Source organism: Thalia democratica, chromosome 7 (assembly GCF_965202585.1).
Source record: "Thalia democratica chromosome 7, ktThaDemo2.hap1.1, whole genome shotgun sequence".
In the NCBI taxonomy this organism is placed as follows: domain Eukaryota; kingdom Metazoa; phylum Chordata; class Thaliacea; order Salpida; family Salpidae; genus Thalia; species Thalia democratica.
The window spans coordinates 26,698,540-26,724,876 of NC_139171.1; positions in this window are offsets into that span (position 1 = coordinate 26,698,540).

Genomic DNA, 26,337 nt, shown 5'->3' on the forward strand with positions numbered 1-26,337 from the left:
TACTTTGTGTCTTAAAAAACGGGTGTTGTCAAATTTGCACGAGGGGACAAAGTTGCACGAAAACACTTTTGTACGGAGACATTTTTGCACGGGTTGAATTTGTTCTTTTTTACCAAAACTTATACAATAATCTTGTGTCATATTTTTAATAAATGTGTCAATGACTTAGTATTAAGTTTAATTTATTGTCTTTATTAAATACTATGATTACAAACACTTGTATAATACAAAGTTAATTGGTTTTAACCAAAGAAAAAAAAAAACATTGTTAATTTAACAACCAGTGGAGACGCGCTATGTTTCAGTGAAGGGGTAAAAAGATTTAAAAAGATAAAAATAAATACTTAGGTTGGTGTTTTAAATACTAATTTAGGTAAATATAAGTACTAGAAATATAACAAATAATCTGTAAACTAAACTTTATTAAGAAATAAAATTTTCAATAGTATTATATTGTAAATTTTATATTAACCTGGACAATTGTTAGCATTACGCGACACCTCTGGTAGCTGGAACCTTTGGTTCACAATCACTTTAAGTATCTGGCGTTTAGTATAAAAAGCAATCCTGAATAAAAAATCTTAATACTTTAATAATGTAAGGCCCTATATATTTTCAATCTTATTAAAATACGATGCTATAGGAAACATAGTGGTTTATTTGTTTTACGAGTTTTAATACAGTGTGTAGATTTCAAGTTAGTATACAATACATAAAATATAATCAAAAACTTATTTTTAGATTTTTATTTTACTTTTATAATGCCTAAAAGAACAAAGTCCAAAGTTGAAGTAGAACCAGTTGAAAAGAAAACCAAAAACAACAATGTTAATAACAATAAAAGCAGTTGTTTTGCACTTCCTCATGAAATTGAACATAATGAGTTTATAAAGTCATGCATAAGCAACACTTTAAAAGATGATGATAAAAAAGCATTGGAAAAAGTAAAGAACTCTACATTTAAAGGTGACAAATTTATTTTTTAAAATAGTTTAAGTGTTTTAGTTTTCTTAAGATATTACTTTAAAGAATATAATAAGAGAGAAGTTTTTCATAACATATATTATAATTCTTTCGCAATAAATAAACTTTTGAAATTTTGAAGTACAATTTGATAGCCGTAATTTTTTGTCTACATGTGTTAAATCGTGATAAAGCAATAAAACAGAACATTGAATAATAAATTAAGTTAAAATTTACAGTACTAAAAATCAAGTGTTTAACTAATTTTATAATTAAATTAATTTAAATTTTATCGTGGAAATTACTTTAAATTAGTTTAATACATTTAGTTTAAAAAACTTGAATACAAGTGTTCGTTAGCTAATTAGTAGTTAACTATTACTTTTTATTTCTTTATAACATAACTGTAAAACGTAACTTATTTTTATCAGCTTTTAATTTTACAATAGGTATAATGCTACAATTTTTAATACCCACGTAAACTGTAATTAATGTATTTTTCTTATTAATATCAACTTCTTTACCCTTTTATAAGTTTTGTATAAATTATATACCATTGTGTAATAGGAACATACTACTACTATTAATACTACTTGTTTAACTTGTAAAGTAATTTTTTTTTAATTTATCTCTACCAAAAAAAGCTACTTTAGAAAAAATATTTCTACTATTGTCATATGTAAAACTAAATAAAAACTACACAAATAAAAGTTCTCAAGCTAACTAAAAGAGATTAAAGAGCTAAACTTATAATATTTAAAATTATATTACTAACTTTTAAAGTATACTCCCCTGTTTTCTCTAGTTCTAGCTTGATTTCGCTTTCTAGTTTCTATAAAATATATTTAGCTCTTTAAGTCATATAGTTTATAAAATTTTGTACACTAGTATTTATCGTATATAAGCAGGGCAATCTTCAAAAGCTCGTAGTATGAATTCAACTGAAAAATTATTCTATCAACATATGCAAAACGTTGTTGTTTAAAACGATTTTAAAATCAAATATTTTTTATAAAAGCTGGCGAAAAAAGTTATAAAGACATTTTAAAACGTTTTATTTATATGAAGCGAAACTATTAAATCTATATAAAACGTATGTCGATCTTGAATATTTTACTTTGATGACATACTTTACTTAAAAGGTAGTTCAGTGTAGCTTTTATAAAAGCACTATTAAGAACCAAAATTAGGTTTATAATTTTCTAATACCTACTGCAAATAAGTTCCATTAACTTTTATAATTATATATTATTAGGTAACGGATCAGTAAAAGATACTGTAATAGTTTCAGCTTTGAAAATAAGAAAAATTATCTTAAAAGAAAAAGATGAATCCAGAATAACTCAAGTGATAAAAGAAAGCATCACTTCACACAATGTAATTTTATCATATTTTTTAGCAAAAAAGTTTTACTTACCAAAACTTTCTGACAACTGCTTCGAATACATTGAGCGTTGTTTTATGAAAGTTGTTCAGTCAAAAAACTTTTTAGAACTAGATTTTGCTTCAGTAAAAAAAATCCTATCTAGCTCAGAATTACACATCACTTCGGAGTTGGAACTCATGAAAGTAGCCGATTCTTGGTTAAGACATTACTATGATCGGAGAAGTAAGTTTGCGAAGAATCTTCTTTTAACAATCCGTCTTCCCTTGCTTTCTATTTCAGTTTTAAAGAAAGTTTTATGCAGATCTCACAACACGCGCAACTCTACTGTGTTCCAAAGCAACGAAGAGTGTCTAGAAATGACAAAGAAAATTTTTGAAAACAGAGAGGAATTTTATAAAGGAAGATCAACGTTGAACTATAAAACGCGGTATTGCAGTCAGAAAATGTTTAACGTTATGATCTGCGGAGGTTTTAATGAGTTAGAAGAGGAATACGGTGAAAAAACCGATCATAATATAACAAAAATTGATGCAGAAAAATTTGACAAGTTTGAAACTGTAGCAGAGTTTTCAGGGTTTAATTATCTTTGGCCAGTTGACGTCATGTGTGAACTTTATGTGTTAGCTAAACGCGATGGAATAGACACAATAAATGTCCACAAATACTCCCATGAAAAAAATGCTTGGGATAAAGTAAAAATTGTACGGACCAGCCGTGATGATTATAGTGTTTGTACTTTTTTGAACAAAATTTATATAGTGGGAGGCAATTATAAAAACGAAAGTGCTCTCAGTTCTTGTCTCGAGATTAACACAGCCAGCTGCAAAGTAAAACTTATAAAAAGAATGAAGCAAGCAAGAATTTCGGCAGGTTGCGTGGCGTTTCAAGGTAAAGTGGTTGTTTCAGGCGGTATGGCAGATATATACGACCATTTAAATAACGTAAACACAGTTGAGGCATACTGCAATATTGATAACACATGGTCAATCATGCCTAAAATGGTTCATGCCAGAAACAGCCACAGTTTAGTTGCTATAAAAAGCAAATTGTTTGTTTGTGGAGGCTGGAGAGATACCTGTGAACTTTTTGATGTTTGCAGTAACAAGTTTTCCATTCTTAAAAAGCCGAAAACGCTACGCATGGACGATTACAGAGTGCAACACGCTATTTCTGTTGGCGGGAAAGTATTGGTGTTTGAGAGGTATTCGGAAAAAGTGGCTGTTTATGACCTGAATCAAAACGAATGGACGGAAGAACAGTTCGAAGCTACAAAAGATATTGATTGCTACCTGTGTGTGAAACTACCTAAGTTTTAGTTAAAACAGAAATTTTTATATGTTTTCTATAACTATCTCTGGTTAAGAGGTTAAAAATTATATTGTTATACAGTTACGTTAAATTAATTCATAATTTAGCTGCACTCTAACTCTTAAAATTTTAGACATAAATTTTTTACTTGTTTTCTTAACATAACTTAAAAAAAATGAAATTGAACTTTTAAACTTATTAAATTTACTACGGTGGTGTTACTTTTTCTTTGTCTTCCATTCAGTAAATCTTAGAAGTATGAATATAACACCTTATTGAGATTATTTTGTAAATTATGTTGAACAGTACTTATGTTGGACATAGTAAAATAACTTTAAAATGTTTGCATCAAATGTTTTGATTTTATATCTATTAATTGACTAGTACTTTAGAAAATACATGTATATAATTTGATCAACTGGTGTTTCTTTATAATTTGTAATAAACTTTAGAACTTATAAAAAGTTTTCGGAAGCTGCATATATGTCTTTTATTTATAATTTAAAATTAGTTTAAATAAAGCATATAGAAAAAAAAATGTTTTATCAGTAATATAATTTTTAAGTTTTTATTGAAATTTTTAGTTAAAAAACAAGGGTCTCTTTGGTAAAAAATGTGAGTGAATTAATTTGCGTAATAGAGTGTTTTTGGTGTTCTAAAACGAATATAAGTTGTTTAATTTAATAAGAAATATGCAATTTCTGGTAAACTAAAGTTTATTATCTAATTAATATGCACTTTTATACAAAGGTGAGTGATTTTTAGTTTAATAAACGTAAAAATTTGTCAACAGAACAATTTTTAAACTCATTTATTCTCGAAACTATAACTATTTTTTAACTGTTTTATTTAAACTTTAAGACATACATTCTTTAAGTCTATAAAAAAGTATTAGTTAAGGCTTTTTTTTTTATTAACTTACTTTATTTATAAATTAACTTTAAATGCTAAAATTGCACTTACCTTTAAAGTTTTATTACTATAATTGTGTACACGACCTGGACAAGACGTTGATAGATATCCGTAATGTGCAACTCGATAACCAAACGAATCTTTGTGTCCAGGTCCTAGTACCAAATTTTTTATCGTTATTCTTGTCGTTTAAAGGCTAAAACTATGTATTTTTCTCCAAAACAGTTATAATTGTAGTAAATGCTCTTAAAGATTTACACTTACTCAACAAAAATAGAAGTTATTAAATTTTTAGTTTCATATACATACACTGTTTTGCTCAATAAGCTCGACATTTCTAGAAATGACAACTATTACAATAAATACGAATTTTTACTTTTTTTAATGCGAAGATCTCTTGCTTTGGTTGAAGTTTACTTTCATGTTTAAACGAAGTTTAATTTATAAAAATTGAAATATAATAACTTGAAAATTTTGAAGGCCTTATTTAGTTTGGCAGTTGATTTTTTAATAATCCCCTTTCATATAGATATGCTTGAACAACTGTTCATTTAAAAATATAGTACTTTAGCTTTTAAACCTAATTCAAGCTTAAAGTCTAATTCCTCACCACTTTTTAGCGAAAAACGCAAAATTACTTAAACTTATTAGTATAAAACTGTATGTGTATCGAGCAAGCGTTCTACAAGTTCAAGCCTCCTTAATTTTAGTAGCTAAGTTTTGATAACCTTAAGGTATACTTATAATATCATAATAAAAGAATTCAAAGCTTAAAAAACAGTTTAAAAAAAGTATGAATAGCTTATTTGATAACCTTAAGGTATACTTATAATATCTTAATAAAAAAATTTAAAGCTAAAAAGAGAGTTTAAAAAAAGTATGAATAGCTTATTACTGTGCTAGTGCTAATTGATATATATATATATATATTAACTATACTACTTAAAGTGCATTATTTAATTATGAAGCAAAATAAACTAATCTTTTAGTTCTAACATGTATCAGAACATTAACACTTAATCAGATCAGCATTATTTATTTAGCGTTATAGCATAATTTTCCAAAGTATTTACTCTACATGTTATAAACTTGATCTGTCAAAAGTATCTAAATCGCGAGAACTTAAAGTTTATTACAAATCGCAGTAAAAATATCCACAGCAACAAAAATAAAAGTTTTGATGTCATACTTTAAGTTTAGAGCCTTCAATACAATTTTTAAACAGCAAAAGCTTCAAAAACAACAATTGTCATAAAAATAAAGTTATAAATAAATTATAGAACTAATATACTAATTTAATAAACATTATATTTAATAAATGAATCATGGTCGTGTTTTGACTGGCTTCCTAGAGCCAGACGAGTGCAAAAATAAATATTTTATAAAAATCTTGAGCTAGAAAATAAACATATGTTAGATATTTAGTTGTCCTGGTTTTATAGATTTATATATAAAAAGTTCAGATGTATAAGATGCAGGGGCGTGTTTTGACTGGTTTCCTGTGAACCCCATGAAAATAAAGAAAAGAAAAAAAATTCTTAGAATATCACTAAAAACGTTATTTATTGACTTTGTTTTGGTTATTTGATAAACTTTGAATAATGAATGTTGAATTTAAAACACTGAAAGATTAATAAGTTTCCATTAAAAAAATGCTCGTTTTTGCCCAGCTGAAAAAGATTTTAAATAAAATTTTAATAATGACGTCAAATAGTAAAAAGTTTTAAAGTAGCATTTTTTCTAGGAAACTCTTTACTAAGATGCTCTTAGTTACCACTATAAATTTTTACTAAGTGTAAATAACTATTGATACAGTATTGTTTTTGAACTAGTAAGTACAATATTACTTAAAAAATGTCCAAAATAATCACTAAAGTTTTAATTTACCAAGTTAGTTGTATATAATAATGTTGTGTGAAGCTTTTGTACTTTAAAATTTATATTTTTTGTTTAAGTGTCAACCAACTGGGTTTAAACTTTGCTAAGTTCAGTTCAGAGAGTTTTCAAAATTATCTTTGAACAACTACACCACAGAATTATTTAGCAATTTGTTCTTTTATCTTTTAGTGGTATTTTGATATTTTTCTATATAAGTTGTTTTTATTTCTGCATATCTGTTGGCCACAAAGTTAGTTCTTGATTATTTGAAATTATTAACTCAGAAAGATTTCAAAATCATTATTAGAATTGCTGCACCATCAGGCAAACATTTAATTATAATTTTAAGATATTTTAATTTTGTTGTAAAAAGCTAAATATTTTTTGGTAATTACCTAGGATGATGGCGCACCAATATCAAGCTGAAATTATATTGTGTTTAATATCTTTCCAAACCATAATTTAAGTTTTAAAATCAATATTTAATCCTATATGATTGATCTTAAATAATTCTTCGTTTTAAACATTCTATTGAAATACATATTTAGAATGAAATTCATTTGTTATAAACTAAAACACTTAATTAGTTTTATTTTACAGTATAGGAATGTATATAAGTTATTGTACCATTTGCAATATTAATAAAAAAAGAAATTACAGTAGACTACCGCTTAAGTACGCAAATTGAACCCGACCAAAAAGTGCGTACTTAGTACGGGTAGTGCGTACTTTTTGACGACATAGTATAATATGAAATTTAGCTGTTTGTTTTCTTTCTTACAACTAGCCACCAAATAATTAAACCAAATAAACAAGTCTTTTTATTTTAAATAACATTTGATACATAATTCTAATCTACAAAATATTTTAATATTTATTTTTTCTATAAAAAGTTTCTACATAATGCTAGTCAAGCTAAGTTTAGTTTAGTTAATACATTTATTATAATTTTCCATTAGCAAAAAGTGGTTGGTTTTTTTATTTGAAAGAAAAACGTTTCAGGACTGAAGAAAGTTTATATCAGTAGAAACATTTATAGTATAAGTGCACAATGATAAGATTCTCGTTATTTTTTTTCAACTTTAGTTTTTTGTTGTTGTTGCTTCTTTTTATATGTTTATTTTGACTTTATAAAAATTGTAACTAGTTTTTATGGTTAGGTAGTTTAGTATTATGTTTAATTGAAATTAGCCTTTCTTTTGCAGGTGTTCTGAAAGTTTTTAAATACAAAAAGTTTAGAAAAATGGATGGAAAGCGTCAGAAAATGACTCTATAGAACAAGTCTTTATAAAAATTCTAAGTCTAGGAAAATTTAGATTTTTTTTGTCTTTCTAGGTAAGTGCGTACTTAAGGCGAGGTGCGTACCAAAAAAAGTGCGTACTTAAGCGGTAGTATACTGTAAATATATAAATCTTATGAGTTTATGATATTTAAGTTTAATTTATGTAACTATGAAATATATTTTTAAAGCCTATGACTATGGTAAAAAACAACATTGAATTAAACATAATTTCAGCTTGATATTGGTGCTACTCATCCTAGGTAATTACCCATTTTTTTACTGAAATTTCAATTTTTATAGATTAAATTACTTTTAATATGATTTTTTTATAAATTTATTTTTTTTCGGCTCTTTTAGTTTTAATTTATCTAAATTCAATACAGTACAAAAAATAAAATACGTAATATTTTTCTATTACTACTTATATATTTTTTAAATTTCTAAACAGACAAAAATATTTTAAACACAGAGTTTTTCGGCTAAATATTGCGTACTTAACTGGTAGTGCATAGGCATACCTAAGAAATGCGTACTTAAGCGGGAAATTAAGAAAAATAAATTGTGAACCCCCTTTGAAAAAAGTCTAGACACGCCCTGATAAGATTTAAGCATTATTAAGGGTTTAAATATTTACAGTTGCTATCTTTACAACAAGCTACAACTAATCTTACTATAGAGTTTAAATTTGATGTCATAATGACCTCTTTTTTGTATTAGCCTGTTTTAAAAAAGAAACACGTTACCGAGTTGATTTGCACAAAGAATTAAAATAATAAGGTGAAACATTAGAAAAAAAAAATAAGCACTGTGTTTAAACTAGACGTTACATATCTATTTCAAAAGTGTTCAAATTTAATTGCTAGAGTTTTACTACTTTTAACTTTTGTAGGAAATACATTATGTTAGCAAATTACTATCAAATTTAAGTACAAAACAATGAAATTTTTGTTATATTATAGGAGATTTTTTAGTTAGCTTACCATGATATTTATGAAATTCTACAAGATAACTGTTGTTAATTGTTTTAAATTTAGACTTTTTTAGTTTACTAAAAACTAACCATGTTATTTAAACTACTCGATTACGACAACAAAAAATTTTTTAAACTTTTATTTAAATCGAACTCTTTTATTTTAGGTTTACGTTTTAGATGCTTATCAATATTATCAATAATGCTCTACAAAAAACTTTTTGAAAGTGAAATTTTAAATATAACAGCTAAATATAACTAACAAAAAATTAAACATTCGAAACTTAATAGTCTTTTTATGATATTTTTTAAAATTTATTATCTAAGCTTGTTGCAACTCTTAATTTAAATTTAAAATATTTACTAAGTAACATTTAACATCTACTAACAATAACTATATATTTTAGAATTAATACTTCGTAAGTTTTTCAATTATTGTCTCTAACTTATAATTTATTTAGATTTAAAGTTAAAACTACAATATTATTTATTATTAGTATCTGAACACTTTATAAGGACACTTCGTTTAAAGGTCCTGTACAAGACGTTTAGAGGTATCCAACTAATGTTAACTTAATATCCGTAAGATTCTTCGTGCATCAGGTTCTAGGATAAAATATATATTAAATAAACAAAAATATTTTACAAAACTTAGTTATAAAAAAAAACTAAGTACTTGTTTCAAATTTAAAACTATTTAATTGTATATTAAGTTTCACCAATAATTAATATCTCTTTACACTATTTTTTAAACAATTTAAGGTTTTTTAGACGCTTTTTTAAAGAAACGATCTAATTAAAGGATATAATGTTTATTAAACAATTTTTAGAAAAACAAAAAACTGAAACACAAATGATAATAAAACAGTCTATAATAATTTAACACTAGTTTATAAATACAACAAACTAATTGTTGATCATTACAATAGAATTTGCATTGTTTTAAAGAGTGTCTAATGTCTAAAACTAATTAGATTTTCTAATATCTAAAACAAAAATGGTGCTACCGCAAACAAAATAAAAATAGACACGCCCTTGTTGTTTACAAATCAAATTAACAATAAATCACAAAAACACAAATTTATCAAATATCTAAATCTGCTGAATATTCCACCAATGCGTCGCTGATTTGTTTAAAATTTGTAGCGCTATAGAGCATAAAAAAGTTTTAAATTTTTAAACTTTTACGAAACCAGGGAAAAAATGATGCGATAACAATAAAAAAGCAAACATATTGTTAATAAAAAATCTAAAACAACTCTAATATTCTAAACTTAGATGTACTAAGTTAACTTGAAAAATAACAAATTTAAGTAAGATAACATAAAACAGTTAGTTTTTAATAATTAAATTAGTGTTTTTATAAACCACTAAGTATTAACAATTTTTTTAATAATTACCTATAAAAAACCAAATTTACGTAAAATAAAAAATTAAAAGAAACGTACTTTTGGGTAAAAAAATATAAAATAATCAATAGTGATTAATTTTCTTTTTAAACTCGGAAAAAAATAAGAAAACCTAAAAACGTTATGACTTAATCAGTTTCAATAAAAACAATGGTGTTTAATACATTTTGTATACAAAATAAAAAATAAAACGTCGTTTAAACGTCATATATAGATCAATTTTTTGTATCTAAATATCAAAATATTATTTAAAGATGGTTTGATGACAAGTTTATAGAAAAAATAAATATAAATAAAATTTCACGTTTTAAGAGACAAGAATACACTTTAAATACATTTTGAATTCTACTTATAACCCTTTAATACATAAATGACAGTATATTAAATATATGGTCAAAACAGGTTTACCAAAGGAATTAAATCAAGGTTCGTACAATCAAAAACTTTATTTTAAATTCTCATTGGTTGATAACCCGTTTAGTAATGAATTTTATTAATTCTTTGTTCTTTAAAACAATAACTTTCATTTGTATTTAAGCTGTGTTCATTAAAAACACTCCGAGAAAACAAAATTTTAAATAAAAAATAACACAAAACGCTTACAAAACATCTTGATTCGAGATTTTTATCACATATAAACGAAAAATAGTAAAAAAAATATTAAAGCAAGTTTTTAATATAAACTTAAAATAGTTTTTTTTTTGACGAAAATAAACATTAAAGTATAGTTGAAAAAGTTTTAAAATTATTGAAAAACAAAGCTCTAAAAATAATTAAGAGTTAGTTTGATAAAGAAGTAAATTTTATGAGATCGATATAGTTTAGAAATAAAATGAGTGTAAGGGGTAGGCGTAGGATTTTATTAATTGTAGGTTAAAATAGAAAGCTTATACTTAGGCATAACAGTTAAAATTAAAGTAACTATTACTTTTATTTAGTTTAAGTAAGTCAATTATCTCGTTTGTTTTATATATTAACTTGTTGTGTGTATTTTATAAATAGCAAGTATTATACTTGATTAAATATAATAATTAAATTAATTTAAATATTAATTTAGTTGTCTTGTTATGTTAACAAAATAGGTACACAATTAATTATGTTATCATATTTTTATTGAATTAGTATTTATGGATAAATTTCATTGCAAAAACTTTTGAAAAATTGTTAAAATTTCTACATTAATAAACGCAAAATGTGCAGCTATATCACAGGCAACATGGACGAGTGGTTAAGCTTTGCATTTTTGCTCAGAAACACCTGTGTTAGGATTCAAAGCCCACCACTTCCATATTTTTATTTATTTATATAATTATGTAAGTAACCACATATAATTTTAAAAAATAAATAAAAAGCCAATTATTATTTATCTATTAAATTTAAAGAGTATCTTTTTTAGAAGTGCGCATCCGTGTAAGATAAGGATAAGTTTAAGGGCATAGAACGGTTAAAACACTTTTTTTAGAATGTGATCTTATTTTATATAGTTTTTACTGAGCTACAAGATACTATTTACAGATTTTAAAAATTCAAAACAATCTTTGAGATATAGCCGGTCAAAGTCTGAGGCAACAATAGGTTCTTTATGGGAGGCACAACTAAAACAGCAAATAACTAGAAATCACTAAGAAATATCTTCTTCTAGGTTTTTTGAGATAACTACCTCAAATTTTTAGGAAATGTTCTTTGCAATGTTTAGAAAAGTCTTTTGCAAAAAAAGAAAAAAAATTCATAACAAACAACAAAAAAATTGTTTTATTTTTTATATAAATATTTTTAATAATTTTAATAATTCCTTGCACCAGTATTTTCAAATATTGCAAGGAATATTTCCTAAAAATTTGTGATAGTAATTTCAAAAATGCTAGGAGCTATATCTTTAGTGAATTCTAGTTATTTGCTGTTTTAGTTGTAACTCCCATATGAAACCTATTGTTGCCTCCGAATTTGACCGGCTATATCTCAAAAGTTGTTTTGAAATTTTAAAGTCTGTAAAAAGCAACTTGTAGCTTATTAATAACTATACAAAACAAGATCACATTACAAAAAAAGTGTTTTAACCCCCCTATGCCCCTAAATTTATTTTTACAAGGGGGTTACACTTTTTCTTAATGAATAACTGACATTTAACTAACCTTTAACTAATATTTATTTTTAAAAAAGTGTTGTAACCCCCCTATGCCCCTAAGTTTATCCTTACCTTACACGGATGCATACTTCTTAAAGATACTCTTTAAATGTAATAGATAAATATTTTGAAAAATTTGTGCGTACCTTACACGGATGCGTAGTTCTTAAAGATACTATTTAAATATAAAACATGTATGTTTTAAAAATTTAGTGAGTATCTTACTTACATGGATGTAATCCCCTGGCCTCAACTGTAATTTCCTTATGCTTATTTAATTGAAGAATCATAGTTATATAAATAAACAAAAACATGGAAGTGATTGTCTTTTAACCCCCTATACCCTTAAAAAAGTTCTTGTGGAAAATTAGATATCTGTTGTTCAAACAATGTTTTAGATCCAAAACAAAGTTATAAAAACAATCAGAGGCCTAAGTTAACCCTGTGAACTTTATTATATAAATTTAACCTGAACTTAATTAAAACCAACTATAACTGTAAATATTATAAGCTAATACTTTAAGAAATAATATAAATTAAATCCTAATATATACTTTTTGCCACTCTTTGAGTCATAAAATATTCTGTAAGTAACCTTAACCTTCCCAGAGTTTTTTTCAAATCCTTAAATACTTTTAATAAACTATTTAAAAAAAAATTCCTGACGTTTTCTTAAAAATCTTAAAACTGCTTTGAATTTCCCAGAGTTTAAAAAAAATAAAATTTTCGTGAGTTTCCCTGAGATTTTCTATTATTTGAAATTTCTCTGAGCTCATTAGTGTGTGGCAATTCTATATATATTTTATTACATAAAAGCCAATGTTAATTTGATAATTATCTAGAATGATGTTGCACCAATATCTAACTGAAATTATATTGTGTATGATGTATTCTTAACTATAATTTATGGCTAAAAATTTATATTTATAAGTACATAAATTGAGTTATATATCATAAATTAATAAAACTTAAATATATAATTGCTTTTATTAAACAATATAAAGCAATAAAATATTTTCAATTTTTTATATTGATTATGATATTGTAAAACATAATCAATCGAATACTTTAGTTTGTCATAAATAAATTTTATTCTCACTATGTATTTAAATCTTGTTTAAAACAAAGTATATTTCAGGATAAAAATAGTTAGCATAAAACATTGATTTTTAGCATAAAATAATGGTTGAAAAGACATTAAATTTAATATATTTTCAGCTTGACATTGGTGCAACTTCATCCTAGGTAATTACTGTGAATTTTTAAACCAAAATAATGAACCCCACCACTCATAACCTTATATTAGCAGTAAAAATAAATAATCCTAAGTTAAATTATTATTACATAATCCTACAGATGTATTACAGTTAAATTGTATACAAATTTCTGAAACTAGTAAGGTTTAATATTTGAGAACAAACTTTTGAATTTTAAACAAAGTCTTATGCTAACTTGTAACAACTTGTGGCTCCAAAATATGATAAATAGCATCAAAATTTACGGTTGGATAGCTTTATCTCTATGAAAATAGATCAGCCAATCAGCGACACATGTGTAGAATATTCAGCCCTATCTAAATAAGTCGAATACGTACAGCAAAATTTTGTAAAACTTCATTTTAATATTGAGCACCAATGTTTTAAATAATTTTTTAATCGGGTTGTAATAAGTAGCTTGTGTATTAGAAACTGTTTCTTACTCTTAAGAAAAATTTTTCTTTTCAAGTTTCACTACTTCTTAAATTAAAAAAAATTGACAGTTTAAGTAATAATAAAACAATAAACAACTTTTTAAAAACACTGTATAACTCTTCATAGAAGTAAAAAAAGATTTTGTGCGACGTTTAAACTAGTGTTTGGTTTAATGTATAACAAACCAATTAAAACAAGTAAAAACTTTATCATTAAGAAAAAATATTAAAATAAATTATAAATAAACTTAAATAAAAATAAATTCATATAACTTAAGTTAATATATTATAAATTATAAAGAAAAACAGATAAGTAGTTATCTGAATAATATTATCTTTGTTTGACTAAAACCTAGAATTAAAAAAATTAAGATAGTTTGTTGTTGTGTCTAAGCTTGTTGAATTTAATGTATAATAATATTTTACAAAACTTTAAGAAAATAACTCGCTTTTATGCTTTGTTAGATTTTTATTGTGTTTCTTATTTTAGAAACTAATTTTATGCAATAAATAAATATATCTAAGAAATTAAAAAAATATTTTTTTGCTACCGATACTTACTTATTTTTAATCAGTTTTTTTTATTTCATATAAAAAAAATCAGTTTAACCATGCAGAGTGTTTTACTCTTTTATGGCTTTTAAATAAAAAATTAAAAAAATTGTTTAGAAACGTTTCAAAAAATTGAGGCAAATTTCACAACTATGTATATGATTCTTTAGGTTATAAATATCACAAAAGTTAGAACTGTTAATTTTTTATATGGAGCAAATTATGGATTTTTATGAAGTTTTTCTTCAATAAAGGTTGTTCTATATATATTCTAATGATTTATACATGTCTTGCTTTTCATCACAATCTTATAAACAATCATCATCTTGTTGTATCTTCATGTATATTAAGTAATGCTATACCTACCTTAAAATAGTTTTTAAAGTATGTTTGTTTTGCCTCTAAAGTATTAAACTATGTATACATTTAAACAATGTATAAAAAAGTTGAAAATTGTTAAAGTATTTCAATTCATTTCAAGATTTCTAGAAAAACTATTTAAATTATTTTAAAAGTGTTATTGTAATGAAGTATTTTAAGGGTGGCCATTTAACTTGAATTTAAAAGTTCATAAATTCGAAAAAAAAACCTTGAGAAACTTTGATTTTGTGAAAAAAATTAAAAAGAAAATGTAGAGTTTAGAGTATAAAACACCTAAACGCTTGTTCCAAAAAAAAAATAATTTTTACATGCACTACAATGTAACTTTGGTTTCATAAGAAATTATTGTAGACAGTAACAAAAATTATTTTTAGAATTACATAGAAAAAATTTAAAGAAGCCATATAGAAACTTTTCAGTAACTTGTGCTACTAACTAAATTTATTAACCTTCCATTAAATTTTTACTTTAAAGAGACAGGGATCTTGTGGTTTCATACATCCTGTAAAAGTTCAAAACTTGGAAAAATATTCAAAACCAGTGGTTACCCTTTACTTTTAATAGTTAACTTTTTATACATTTTATATACTATAATAAGTTTCACTTAGAATTTAGATTCAAAATTTTTTTAAGTTTCAATTAAAATTATAATTTCAAGTTTTCTACATATCAACATTGCCTAAAAAACTGGAATCTGGAAACACCTGGATTTGACAATTTAGAATTTAAAATTATTAAACAACCTTTGATTTCAAAAATACTTACCTGTAAAGTATTTAAATATTATTCTGACACTAAAAAGCTGTAGTATTAATAGATTTCTGTTAAAGTTATTTTCATTGTAATTAAAAAAACATATCTTTAGTAGTTTTCTATTTTAGTTTCAAAACAAAATCACTAAAAAAACACATTTACATATTAAGTAATAAAATTTTGAGTTAACAAAATGTTTTTAATATAGATACATATTGTGTTTTTTTTTTTTTTGTTTTTTAAGAAAAAAATTCAAGTTAGGTTTCCAACTTTCTTTTTTCCAATTTTACTTTACTAATTAAGAGACTTTTTTACCTTAAGCTCAGTTTTAAACTAATAATAGACCACCCAAAAAATTGTAATTTGAAAACCTGGAAGAAATTCAGAAGTCCTGGAGAATATTCTTAAAAACCTTTGGCAATCATGATGTACTGAACAGTTTAAAATCATTCAGTGTTTATATAAAATCCAGCTATCAGGTCACTAAGCATTGATCTGTAGAAAAACCTAGATTTTAACAACTTAAGCTAAAACACTTGGAAAAACATGACATTTGAGATATTCTGAAAAGGTACCTGACAAACCAAGAATATTGATAAAAAAACCAAGAATTTTCAACAATTTTTGAATGTGAAGTAATAAAGTTTTGATTTGATTCAAAAATATTATCATACAGGGTTGCAACTCGGTCAGGAAAAGTCAGGAAATCAGGAAAAATCAGGAAAAATTGAAAAAATTACAAAAGTCAGGAAAAAATGGGGGGTTTTTAAAAATAGCCAGAAAAAGTCAGGAAATTTGATAAAATATAAAAAAAATTCAGATTTTGTCAGTATAAATTTACAAAATTCCTTGTTTTACAAAGCCTTCAAGTGGTAAAAGTTAATTAAAAAACCTTTAAAGTCAGAAAAAAAATTTAAAATTTTCCTAGGAATTTACAAAAATATTTAATTTTATTTCCAATGCCTTCAGATGGTATTAATTAGTAAAATATCCTTTATAAAACTGCAAAATGTTCCTTTTTGCGTTTGTTTATCTAGATACATTTATGCTAGGATTTGCTAAAAAATTGTTTCTTTTTTCAGACAAGCTGTGTTTATAAGGTAATAATACAAGTATTTTGCTCATAGAGCTGTTTATTACAAACATCAAATATACATAGATGGTTGAAGTGATGTACTGGAAGTTTGATGATTGAATTCAGTAAAAAAACTATTGTTTTTAACCTGTATTTAAGTTAGATTGGAAGCTTTATATAATTTAAAGTGTTAGATTATGTATTTTAGAATAAGTTTTATTTAAGAGTTTGATTTAGAAAAGTCAGGAAAATTTTGGTAAAAAGTCAGGAAAAAGTCAGGAAAAGTCAGAAAAATTTTCTCAGCTAGATGAGTGGCAACCATGAATATAAATATTTTTTTTTATCATCACCCACTGGCTTATTTTGCTTTAAAGTTTAGCAACCCTTATTTTACTATGTTGTTTATCTAACTTAAGTCAAATATCTATTAACCAAATTAAAATGATTCGAATGATTTCATCTCGAAGTTTTATGATTTAAATAGTTTTATATTATAATGTATTAAAAAGTTTTTTAAATTTATATTATTTCTTTCAAGAATGAAAGCATATTTTTTAATTGATCATTAATTTTCTCAATTATCTTTAAAATACAACACTAAATTATTAGTTTCACACTAAAACAATCTGTAATAAATGAATATCAAACACTTTTTGACATAAAAATAGTAAGCTAATTTAATAAAACAAGTACTTTCATGGATTTAGATCAGGGTTTAAAACATTAAGCCATATGGTGGCTTTACTGAAGTGTTTTTTTTGTGGCTCCTCCAGATCTCAGGCAGATTTAAAAGAAAAAGTTTTTTAATGAATATGAATAATTTTTAGGTTAATGTTAAACTGAATTCAACTTATACATTTATAGTTGATTTTTAAACATATATTTTTTTGTAATTTAACCTTATTTGTTTTTATGTTGAATATTATAGTTATGTATTTAAACCTTGCTACTTAGTAAATAGATAAATTAATAGCACATTTCAATTAAAACCCTCCAAAACTCACAAAATCGGATTACTCATTCTAATATTAGTTTAAAATTATAACAAACAGTGTGAATATGTCATGGATGGCTAAGTATTATTGCAATAGTAGGTACCAGAGATGTTAAAATGCTAACAGTTACTATGGTAGTTCAGCAATGAAGTGTTTTATTTTTGGTTTGTTTTAAGTTAATATTTTCACGCTTGAGTAAACAAAGCAGAGCTTTTTAACATGTCTGGTAGGTACTGTATGTTTTCAAGAATAGATAACATTAGCTTTTGGACAAAAAACTTTCAATAGGAACTATAGATCCGCTTCTTATCAAAACTAGATTCTTTTTTATTTGTAATAAAAATTTATTATCACAAAAAAAAGTTTATTCTACTTTTTCAATGTTAATCTTAATAATTTTGAATTTTAAAGGTAAGTTTATTTTTCAAGAACTTTAAGAAATTAAAAAATAGTCTAAATTAGATAAGAAATTACTATTATCAGTGTTGCCAAACAATCAGGTTACTAAGTATACCCAGTATATATCATGAAAGTTTAAAATGTTTCTAAAACACTGGATGTCTCAAGATAATGGAAGCTCGTCTAAATTCTAAAACTGATGACTTAAATCAGTTCAGATATCAAAAAAACACAGTATAGTTCTAAGATTTTTTGGAGGTTACAGTCATTTTTTCCCTTTAATCTTTAATGAGATTTAGTTGTTTTAATTTTGATGTTTTCAATAAATTTTCTTTGTCAATTTGATTATATTTATTTAAAGAAAATTATATGAATTGAAAAAAAACTCAAAAATTTTTGAACTTATTCATGACAGTTTTTAATCACTCGGAAAATTTTTTTGTTTCTTAGAGTGGCAATCATGTGTACAACAAAATAAATATTAAGTTTACCTTTAAAAAATAATGATTGACACACAATAATGAATTTAATGGAGACTCATGGTATTTTTAAATTTTAAAAATTTGTAGGTGACTCAGGCTAACTTAATTTAACTCAGGATTTTTGACCTTTTATAAATGATTTTTACTCAGGGTAGTTTTGTTGTTTTATAAAAATATCAGGCAAGTTTAAATATTTTTAATTTATTTCTGGATGTATTTCTTTCTATGTCTGAAATGAGATTTAGTTGACCAAGTTTCATAATTTAGTTATTTTTATACCTTATATTGTCAAAAACATGAAATTTTATTGATAATGAAATGATTTATTATGAAACTAGTTTTTAAGCTTTTACTATTACTATAAATATGTATTTTTTGTTTTTGGTCAGAAATTCATATTTTTCATAATTTGACTTTATAGTAAGTAGAGAGAGTAGTTAAAAGAATGATATTTTAACTATGCACAAATAAGTTGTTAAGTAGTTTATAATTTTATTTCCTTTTATTATTTAGTAAAATTATGTCGTTTTATTGGTTCCTAACTTATTAATCACATTTTTTTATATCACTTGTAAGTACTTATTTTTAGTAAAGAAAATAAAAAATGAGTGTAGATTACTTTTTTCGTTTCTTAAAAAACAGTATTTCTCTAAATATTTTAGTTAACAGTAAATGCAGAAGCGTACACACATTACATTAGGGTGCTTATTTTTAGCAACTTTTGAGCTTTCAGCTTGTAAAAGTTTTTTTTTGTTTTGGAAATATTATAAAAAACACCCTGTGCAAAGTTTTTATTGTTTCGAAGAAAATTTCACCTTGGCACCAACTGATTTTCTTAAAACAACATCAAAGAAAACTGTATGGGATCAACAAATTAACCTTATAGTTTTTAGCTGAGATATTTTACATTTGGCAAATTATTACAAGTACACATTGTGAACAACTCAAAAAGATTTAAAGAAAGTTTTATTAAAGCAATTCTTGTTTTGATGATATTTTTATACATTTTCGTAAGTTTTCTTAAACTTCAACACTTAAAAAAAAAAAAAAATACTACCATAAACCTTGTTTAAATCGTTTTAAGTTGTGCACGTTGTGTTTTTTATGATAATTGGCCACATAATAAAAAATTCAGCTAAAAATACCAAAGTTAAATTTTTTTAGTTCCATACAGTTAGCATTGGGTAAAATTTAGAAAATTGGTTGGTGCCATGGTGAACATTTCTTCAAAATTTAGCAAAGAATGTTTTTATGATATTTTAAAAGTCGCTGTAAAAAATAAAAGTTTTGTATGGAGGAAAATTATTGCCTATTTTCTGATAATTAAAATTTTTTACTAAAGATTTATCTCCTATATCCTTGATTTTTTAAGAAATGCTCCTTTATGGTTGAAAAATATCCTACTGTAAGAATTAATAAAAAGAGATCTAACAGTTTTATGAAAAGAGAGTGTTTTTTTGAGATATTTTTACTCAAAAAAAACCTTCTTTGCACATGATTATATAAAGATTTCCATAATCTTTTCTTAAAAGGGCTTCTCCAACAAGATTTCTCAAAAAGCTACCATTAAAAACGTCCAAAACTTTTTTGCTTTTATTATCAACTTCTGAATATCTAGTGTAAGTCTATCAGAATATCTAATATAATATCTATATCCCCTTACGGCTAAATTTCTTTAAAATTTTTCATAATATTTAGTTACAAAACTCATTTAAAACGCTTAAGATTTGACAAATTAGTAAAAAGGTTGCCAAAAATCTGAAATTTGACAATTTAGTCTAAAAACCTAGATTTTTTACCTATTTTTACATATTAAGCAGTAAAGTTTCGATTTGATAGAAAAAATCTAAGAATATTTATAAAAATACTTTGTCATTCTCAAAAAGTTTTTTATTTAAAAAAAAACACATTAAAATAGCTTTACAGTATCTTGTCAATTATTATATACTTAGTAATACTGTTTTGTAGCTTAAATTTAGCTTTAAACTAAAATAGACCCAAAATGTGTACTTTTAAAAACCTAGAGGAAAATTTGCAAAACTGGAGAAAATTTATCAATAAAGAGATTAATAAATGTTGGGATGAGTTTGAGAGTATTTTTAGTGGGACGGTATTTGATCATGCTAAAGTCAAAATTTTAAGTGAAAAACAACAAAAACTAAAAGCTAAACCGTGGATAACAAAAGGTATAATAATCTCAATTAACTTTAAAAACTTAATGTTTAAATTTGCCATTAAAGATAAAACGAAAAAATGTTCTGTTTGTTTTAAAAAATATCGAAATATACTAAACAGAGTAATAGAATGTTCCAAGCGACTTTATTATAAACAACTAGTTAAAAAAAATAAACAAAATAGTAAAAAATTATGGAAAATTATGAATAATATCGTTTCCACTAAATCTACATCTAGTTGTAAAATAAAAGGCGTGCTTGATGAGTGTGGTGAAATTGTGAATGACCCAAAATGTGTAGGCAATCTAATGAATAAAATTTTTTTAAATATTGCTGACAATTTGTTAAAACAGAGAAAAGATGTTGTTGATGTAAAGAATGATGAGTATTTGTCTGGTTCAGTTGAAAATGATTATGTCTTTAATGAAATTTTTGATAGTGAGATTCTGAATTATATTAAAACTTTAAATCCAAACAAAAGTGTGCGTTCTGATATCCCTATTCGTTTTGTGAAGCTCAGTGCAAAAATAATTTCTCCTTATCTTTCTAAATTGTATAATTAATGTGTTGAGTATGGTGTGTTTCCTGAGTCGCTTAAATTTGCAGAGGTAATCCCTATTTATAAATCTGGTAAAAAAAATAACATTAATAACTACAGACCTATTTCTCTTTTATCCCCATTTTCGAAAATTTTTGAGTTTTTAGTGTGTGAGAGATTGAAAAAATTCTTTTGTTGAATGAGGTGCTACATGAAAAACAGTATGGGTTTAGAGAGAATAGTACGACTGAACTAGCTGTGAATCAGATTGTTGATGAGTTAATTGAGGCTGGTAAGAGAAAATTAATAAATTGCTCTTTATTTTTGGATTTGGCTAAAGCATTTAACACGTTAATCATAAAATTCTAATTTCTAAACTTAAAAATTATAATATAAAAGGTTCAATGTTAAATTTACTTAAAGATTATTTAAAAGATAGAAGTCAATCAACGGTCATAAATAATGTTGTGTCTGAGCGTGAAATTTTGAATGTTGGAATACCACAAGGTTCTTGTTTGGGTCCTTTGTTGTTTCTTGTGTATATTAATGATATTTTTTCCTCTACTGAGATAAATATGAGATTGTTTGCGGATGATGCCTGCTTGAGCTACCAACATAGTGATCCTGAGTATTTAAATGAAATTATTAATAAGGAGTTGGTTAAAGTTGCTAAATGGTTGCATGCTAATAAACTTTTTATTAATTATTCAAAAACTAAATTTTTGCTTTTTAATAAAACTTCAAAAAATTGTGAATTTAGTGTCAAGGTTAATGGTTTTCTTATTGAGCAGAGTGTTAGTATGAAATACTTAAGTGTGGTTTTGGATGATAAGCTGAATTGGAAGAAACATTTGAGTTCTCTGAAATCGAAATTGTCTAGGAGTTGTTATGTTTTGTCAAAATTGAGATATTATTTGGACACATTTACACTTAAAATGGTATATTATAGTTTGTTTTATTCGCATATCCAATATTGTATATCTGTTTGGGGTAGTGCTGCTGACTGTTACTTAAAACCAATTGTTTGTATGCAAAAAAGAGTGATCAGGTATGTTTGTCGTAAGCCTGCCTTGACAACAACAAACCCTTTATTTAAAAAAACTGGTGTGCTAAAATTAAAGGATGTGTATAAATTGCAAATTTGTAAGTTGATGCGTAATACTATAAAAGGGTTTGATGTAGAACACAATAGATTTACACTTGCTAGCTCTGTTCACACACACAACACAAGATTTTCAAAGAAAATGAATTTTGTAACTAAAAGACCTAGAACGAGACTTGACCTAAACTGCTTTAGGTATTTGGGTCCCAAGTTTTGGTCTAGTGTCCCTGAAACTTTTAAAAACTTGAAGAAAGATCCTTTTAAATTTAGATATAAAAACTTTTTGTTGAATAACTACATGGAGTAGATTTAGAGTGCTTCTACATGTATGTTTTGTTTGAGTTGAAATTTGATTTATATTATTTGGGCATCAGATTGTGATGTGTAGGTCTTTACTTTATAATTGTCCTGGTAATGAAAGAGTGATTGTTATAAATTATTGTAATAAATTTGTTTATTGCTGAGTTATTTTACTTGTTTTTATTTTGTTATTGTGTTAGATTTAAGATAATTTTTTATGTTTTTTATTAGAAATTAGATGTATAAGTATAAATTTGATACAAAATTTTTAATTGTTTTTAATTTTTTTTTTTTAATTTAGTATTTTTAAATTTTTTTTTTATTAAATTTTATTTAATATTTTATTTATTTAATTATTACTTATTTTATTTGTTTATTTTTTATTTCATTTTTATTAATATTTTTTGAGTTTTGTACAAACTTAATACTTACAAATTTTGAAAACTATTATTATTTATCGACTTTATTGTTGATATATATGTATATATTATTATCCATACAAGTAGTATTTTTTTTTTCATACTACAGTATTTCTTTATTCTAGTTAGTTGTTTATGTTTTTAGAACTAAATACTTTTAATTAGATATTTGTTTATTTGAGTTTGCAACAGTTGATTGTGAGTTCACACTGGTGGCAGTGATCACATGATTGGATTGTTGTTGTGTTTTTTGTTGTAGCGTCGGCAAATACCTACTTGGGGATTTGAGCTTCATGATTTTCCCACACTTTGTGGTTTTTAGTGTTGAGATTTTAACCTTGTGAGTGTTTGCTGAATGACGTGTCACCAGAGGTTTTTTCAATAAAGGGTTAGGATTAGTTTTTTTTTCAGTTGGCTAAAAAAAAATTTATTACATAGACATTTTTAGTTTTGTTTTTAGTTAAAAGGTAATTTTTTTTTCTTAGTAAATTTAAATATAGGGCAGGTGGAATAACATGTGATGAGCTCAAACTCACTTGCTTGACCTTCAGAAAACGTTTATTGTTGCAGAGGGGAGAGTGAGTATTTTTTGATGTTTTTCTACCTTTAAAAAAAAAAATTTAAGCAGTCCAAATAACACTAATACTAAATTTTACCATGACAAGTAAAGATTAATCAATAGACTAAACAATAGAGGTATGTTATAGCATGGTTTTAATGAAATTAACAAATAAAACATATGTTTTTTATAGACAATAAATAAGTATGAGTAATACAAATGTTAAAGAAGAAACTTTAGCTCAAGTTAAATCTAAACCAATGGGAAATGAAAAATTAGAATTTACCGAAAATCAGGTTTAATAGTTTTTTTGTTTTAATTTAAAATTATTTTTGTATGTTTTTTTTTACTAACACACTAAGTTAGAGTTATTTAATTTAAAAAAAGAACTTTTAGAAATTGAAAAACTTGGTTGATGATGAACCAATACTATTAAACAAAGAAAGTTTATTTTTAGTGATAAGTAACTTTTCTTTATTAGTCTGCTAACTTATATAATATATAATCAAACATCTTTTGTATTAATTTTTATTTAGGTTGTAATAAGTATATTAGCAACATTTGATATTAGTTTGCAGATTTTGGTTAGGATTCAAATAAATTTGTTAGAAAAATTAACTTTCTAATAAAAACTTAAAATTTTCAGCTGTATTCAATGTTAATAAGTATTATACTTTACAATGTTTTGTAAGATATACTAATCACTACCAATATTGAACAACACACTAATATAATTTTTTAAGCTCTATGTAGGTAGAAGAAAATTCATTGAAAGTGTAACAATCTAAAGTTGTGCATTATTAAGTTTTAGATTTTAATTGTTTTTTATTACTAATTTAATAACTTGTAATTATTTTACTTCCCAGTGAATGTCAATGTAACAAAATAAGTGGAGTATGGGATAGTAAATCACTATGTAATCTGTATGTTAAAAGCATATGTGGTAAACCACTTGTTTTACAATTTAATCTTTATCTGTATAAATTTAACTAAGAAGGGTTGCAAAAATACCTTAAATTTTGAACAAGAATTGTTAAAAAACTTGAAGTTTAAACTCTACATCTAAATTATGCAATAATCAATTATTTAATTGAGCCATTTACATTACATTAAATTGAGAAATTTATATAATAGACAATTAATTATATTACAGGTAAAAAAAAGTTGATAAATCTGTTATACACTCAGTTATATACTAAACATGGACAAAAAAATATTGTACTATATAAAATCTGGTAAAAATTCAGAAAATTTGGAAAAAAAAATACTAAGAAAATTCTGACTCAGCTAAAATTTTATTTTTAAGGGTATTTAAATTTTGGAGAGTAATTTTTTTAACTACAGCTGATTTAAGTAGAAGTTTACTTTGTAGATTGTAGAATGAGAAAAATAAAACAGTGAAAAAAGTAGAATCACTAATAATCTATTTCCTTCCACAATAAAAAAAACAAAAATAAAGTTGTTATGTTACTTTTACATATTGTCCTGGACAAGACGTTAAAAGGTTTCTGTTATGTGGGAACCGATAACCGAAAGGTTTTTCTTGCACCAGGTCCTAGAACAAATATTTTAAGGGCCTTTTTTATCGTTCAATAAACTACAATTATATGTAAAAATAATTTTACTTTCATATGATAAACTGTTAATCTGTAAGCAAATGAACTTTTCTAAAATTTTTTTGTATATGTGCAAAATTAATTTTTTTAAAACTATTGTTTCTTACAGTTTCACTTGGTTTCTTATTTTAGGTTATTTACAAAACTTTTATGATGAAAGTAAAAATATTTATAATGATGATATTATAAACTTACACCTAATTAAAAAAATATTACAATGGTTAATGAACAAGCATCTGAGGTCACGAAAAAAAAGAAAAAAAGTAAGTAGAATGTGTTTATTTTTGTATAATAGATATGTACTATATATTTTTTAACTCTTTTTTTATGTGTTTATTTTTAAATTTTTTCAGATATTAAGTCAAAGTTATTAAATGAAGTTTTAAAAATGAAGTATAAATAGACAAAAATTATAGATTGCGAAAAAACTTATTGTAAATACCAAAAGTTTAATTAAATTAATTAGTCAGGAAATATTAGATATAGATTGTTTAAAAACGTTGTTGTCAATAATTGCTGCATAATTAATTATTCAACAAGGTTTTAATTAAACAATGTTATCATTAAAAGTTATTAAAAATTTAGTATTAACATGAAAAAATGTAGTCACTTGATTTGTTCAAAATTTTTATAGATAAATTTTGTGATGTTAAACTTTTTTCTAAATTTTGTGCAAACATCAACAAAGTCGACTAACTTTTACTAACTTCAAATGTTTTTCAGTACAATTGAAATTATCAAAAATTAGTTTATAAAACAAAATTTACTAAAAATAAAATAAAGTTAACTGAAAATTTACATATGCTCTTTTTATATTTTTTACTTTTACAAAGTTCTTTCGTGTACAGAAATTGCCACAGCTAGTAAAGACACACAAGATACCGGAAAAGATGCAGCATTTGTGAGTGGAGAAAATTCTGAAACAACGACTGCTAGTGGCCAACAGACTCCTCAAGGTATGATCATTTGTCATTAATTTTTTTTTCTAAATTCATGAATCTTTATATTTTGAAACTTCTCAGCTGATGTATAAAAGTTAGATGCTAATAAGATATTTTTACTAAATTT